The sequence below is a fragment of the Phyllostomus hastatus genome, unplaced genomic scaffold (genome assembly GCF_019186645.2).
Source record: "Phyllostomus hastatus isolate PE091 unplaced genomic scaffold, TTU_PhHast_1.1 phas_scaffold_345, whole genome shotgun sequence".
Lineage (NCBI taxonomy): Eukaryota > Metazoa > Chordata > Mammalia > Chiroptera > Phyllostomidae > Phyllostomus > Phyllostomus hastatus.
In genome coordinates this window covers 16,655,110-16,659,917 of record NW_025334024.1, presented here as the reverse complement: position 1 = coordinate 16,659,917, position 4,808 = coordinate 16,655,110, and the positions used below count along the sequence as shown (strand labels likewise).

The window sequence follows — 4,808 nt, the reverse complement described above, 5'->3', positions numbered from 1 at the left end:
TTGTGTGAGAAACAACCAATTGATGTTTCTCTCCCGCATTGATATTTCTCTCCCTCTCTTTCTCCCTCCTTTCCCCTTGCTCTATAAATAAATAAATAAAATCTTTAAAAATAAAATAAAAAAAAACAAGCAAAATATAACCAAAGACACTGAAATTGAGAACAGGCTGACAGTGACCAGAGGGAAGAGGGGAGGGAATTTCAGGGGAAAAGGGGAAGGGTTTGCAGGAACAAGTATGAGGGACACATGAACAAAAACAAGGTGGGGTGGAAATGGGAGGGAGGTGGGGAGGGCTGGGTGGTGGGCTGGGATGGGGGTAAAAAGCAGAAAACTGTACGTGAACAACAATTAAAATAAAATAAAATAAAACAATAAAATAAAATATCAATCCACCAGTAATGGGGAAAACAGGCTGCAGTGGACTAAGGAAGGCTCTTGTAGTCCAGAAGAGAGATGAAAGAATTAAATAGGATAAGATGTACAAAGCACTTAGCACTTAATGATATGGAATGACAGGGAGTTACTGTTACTAATATAGTAGGCAAGCAAGGACTGCTTGAGTCAGTGACTAAGCACAGAGTCCAGAGAGAGAGAGAGACTTGTGTATCTCCGGAATCTTTGAGATTCCAACCCCCTCCTCCAGTGATAAATGTTAGAATTTTTTATCCTTTTCAGTGATTTGACCTGTATCCTGGTTGCATTTATATTTGTGTTCCACCTGTGTGTCTTCTCGTCGCCATCAGCCAGGAGGGAAGAAGTGCGTGGAGAAAGCTTTAACACGTCCTGTTGGTCATGGGACCTTGTAAGGCACCCAGTCTCCCTGAACCCAGGGCTATCTTCTGCAAAATGAGGACTGTGATACCCCTTCTGTGAAGATCAGTGAATAACTGTACAGAAATATTTTCAAAATGCAAGAAAAAACATTATTTTATTCAATATTTATTTTTAAAGTGTATTTTAAAAAGAAAAAAAATATTTATGAAACATCTACTGTATGCCAGGCACCATTGTTGGTGCTGAGCATACAGAAATGGGGAGAGAAAAGACAAAATTTCAGCCCTTCTGAGATTGATGTTATTATGGAAGTTCATTCAAATTCTGTGTTTTTTTGATTTTGCTCATATTTTCCAAATCGTCAGATCACCTTGGGTGCATTAAAAGTACAGATTCTAAGAGTTTCCCTTCTCTGGAGTATGCCATGCCTTTCCCCTGCCCCCGTGCTCCCCCACAGATGTGCCTCTTCCAGGGAGGCTCTAAGGGACCCCGTGAGACTTGCAACCAGGGGAGCAATGGGCAGCGGCAGCTTGTCCTAAGCTAATCCCCTGCACCTGACCCCAAGGCTCCTTTTCTCTGACTCTCTAGTGAGCTGACAGCAGCCCTGCCTGGGTTCTCTCCTGTTGCTTCTTCTGTCCTAAGGCCATCCTTGTTTCACTGTCCCCAGCTTTAATAAATGTACTCTCAAAATAAGAAAGAAAGAGAAGGAAGGGAGGGAGGGAGAGAGGGAAGGAGGGAGGGGAAAAACTACAAATTCTTGGCCTGACCACAGTCTTGGTCAGAATGGGGAAGGTAAAATGGGGGAAGGGTTACCTAACTCCCTGAAATTATTCAGAAAGGACTGAAAATAAGAGATTGAGTGGATTAAACTGCCTCCCTTTTTCCTTTTTCCAAACACTGATCAACTACTCAATTATCCTGCATACACATCTGTTTATATAGCAAATTTTTAAAATACATTTCCAAAAAGAAGTTGTTTTGGATGGCTCCCAGGGAGTGCAAGTCCAAACATCAGAACCAGCCGTGTGACCTTGAAGGAGGAGGCAGTGGAAGTGGACCCACAGCGGGCACAGGAAGCACTGTCCTTGGTGGTGTTTTTATCTGCCCCCGAGCTTGCTGTGCAGCCGTGGACAGGTTGCATTTTGGATATGGATCTTGGTGTCCTCATCACCAAAACAAAGGCAGGGTTTCCTGAATACCAGTTCATGGAGGAGTACTGGGGTAGTTGCATCAGAATCACTGGTGGAGCTTTTCATTTTTTTGTAAAGAGATTTTATTTATTTGGCTATTTTTAGAGAAAGGGGAAGGGAGGGAGAAAGAGAGGGAGAGAAACATCCATCGGTTGCCTCTTGTTCACACCGTGACTGGGATTGAACCTACAATCTTTCACTTTGCGGGACGATGCCAACCAAATGAGCCACACTGGTCAGAGCTGGGGAGCTTATTGTATCTCCAGGTTCCATGGGTGAGGAAGGACTCTGGGTTCAGGAGATGTGCACAAGTCTCAATGCAATGGAAGAATAGGCCTGAGTGCGTTGGGAAAACTGGGGTGGGGGCGGGCGGGAGGTGATCTATGCTGTGCTGGAGGCAGGGGAGAGGTATCCTGAGGATGCCTTGTGGTAATTTTGTGATTGGATGTGAAAGACCACTATCATGGCCCTGCAATTTGACAAGGGTGTGGTTCTGGGGGCCGATTCCAGAACAATCACTGGGTCCTACATCCCCAATCAAGTGACTGACAAGCCGACCCCTATTCATGATTGTAGTTTCTGCTGCCGCTCAGGCTCCGCAGCTGATACCCAGGCAGTAGCTGATGATGTTACCTGTCAGCTTGGTTTCCACAGTATTGAGCTGAGTGAGCCTCTGCTGTGCACACAGCAGCCAGTTTCTTCAAGGAGATGTGTTACTGATACTGGGAAGACCTGATGGCAGGAATCATCACTGCGGGCTGGGACCCCCAAGAAGGAGGGCAGGTGTACTCAGTGCCCATGGTGGGTATGATGGTAAGACAGTCCTTTGCTATTAGAGGCTCCAGGAATTCCTATATTTATGTCTGTGTTGATGCTACCTACCGAGAAGGCATGGTCAAGGAGGAGTGTCTGCAGTTCGCTGCTAATGCTCTCACTTTGGCCATGGAGAGGGAAGGCTTCAGTGGAGGGGTGACCCGCCTGGCATCCACAGAAGAAGTGGGGGTAGAGTGGCAGGTACTTTTGGGAGACCAGATCCCCATATTCACCGTTGCCACTCTACCACCTCCCTGAATCCTGGGATTCTGAGATACAATAAGAGACATCCCATACTGAAGCAAAATTCAATAAATAGTTTGTCAAAGAGAAAAAAAAGTCTCCAGGTTCCTGGGCCCCATGGACTGGCAAATGTGATTCGATAAGGCTAGGATGGCATCCATCATCTCCTCTATTTTTAATTAGTTTCCTGAGCAATTTTTGATATGTATCCAGATTTGAGATCTCACTGGGGTTGATCAAACTCTCAATTTACTCATCTGTAAAATGTAGTCATTCCTCTGATGGTAGAATTAAATAAATGAATTTACATAATGCACTTAGAATGTCTAACCCATAGTAAGTATTGTGTAAGTTATAACTATTCTGTCAGGATCCAATCAGGAAGACAAAATCAGAGAGCATTTAAAGCAGAGGGAATTTAATGCAGAGGTGACAGAAAGGCTGGAAAGCCAAACAGGACAGTGATGCCACCTAGAGATTAGGCAACAAGAAGTCATCCACCCCCTAGCAGAAGGAAGAGAGGGAAAAGATGGTGTCCTCGAACCCAGAGTCTGGCAGAACCTGGACCCACAGTGGGTGTCGGAGCTGGAGAAGAGACAGCTGTTGCCAGGATATTGCTGAAGCAGGAGAAATACCCTGGCTTTTTTTCTTCATCCACCCTCCACTCTCCCTCTGGCTAAACCCAGCAGGAAGTCATCTCTCAAGTGAACCTGAGAAATCTAATCTGTGGAGGTCACCCCTGCCTTTCAGGGGAAGGATAAAAATGGGTCTGCCCTGGCTGGTGTGGCTCAGTGGATTGAGCGTGGGCTGTGAACTAAAGGGTCACCAGTTCGATTCCCAGTCAGGGCACATGCCTTGGTTGCAGGTCAGGTCACCAGTGGGGGCCATGTGAGAGGCAAAAACACACTGATGTTTCTCTCCATCTCTTTCTCTCTCCCTTCCCCTCTCTCTAAAATATAAAAAATAAATTAAAAACCTTAAAAAAAAGAATGTGTCTGAGTACAGATTATTCCTATTTTGTTGTTGTTGTTACTATTATTATTTTCTTTCAGGTCCCTTTTTTGGTCTTAGAGTTGTCAAAGTTTCTAGACCTAAGCCAACCACAGAGATCTGGGGCTTTGTGAGTGCTTATTGATTAATTGATTTCATGCCCTCAGTGCACACATATACATAAATACTTGGCCTCTGATATCTGGAAATTGACAGCTCAGGCCTTGGCAAAAATTCCAGTGCCTAAGGCATCACAGCACTGACTGAGATTCAGGGAAAGGGAAGGTATGTGGATTAGGTTTCTCACTGGGGAATAGCTGCCTCAGCACCTTCAATGATTCAAAAGTGGTAGGTGGGAAGAGCTGGCCTGTGACATCACTGGGCAGAAAGGAGAGTCCTAGAAAGCCCAGAACAGACATAAGGAAGCAAGACTATGGAACCATTTGTGCAGAGTGCTGGGCAGGGGAGGAGAGGGGGAAAACAGGGCCTTACCCAGTTTTAAGGGTACTTCCTAAAAAAGACTGAAATCCCCCTTGTCTTTGGAACACATCCCTACAAGTGTGTAGTGTGGGAGTGAAGTTCTGGGAAATTTGCTACCAAAAATGGGCAGAAAAGCTCTTTCTAAATGTTTTTTGGAGGACTCAGAATTTAACCTTGGACCAGATGCAAATATGTTTAAGAGGTTCTTCAGAGAAAGGATCAAATGTTGTAGAATTCTTCCTAATATGTGCTCCCCAAATTAATCATTTCAGCAAATATTGGTGGATGATAGGTTGGCATCTGAATCAGGCAATGCAT

At 44.8% G+C, this 4,808-nt stretch overlaps 1 pseudogene; it reads left to right on the top strand.

Moving 5' to 3' along the window:
- Positions 1-2,424: 2,424 nt before the first annotated feature.
- LOC123806129 lies at positions 2,425-3,035 on the top strand (annotated as a pseudogene).
- Positions 3,036-4,808: the final 1,773 nt, after the last annotated feature.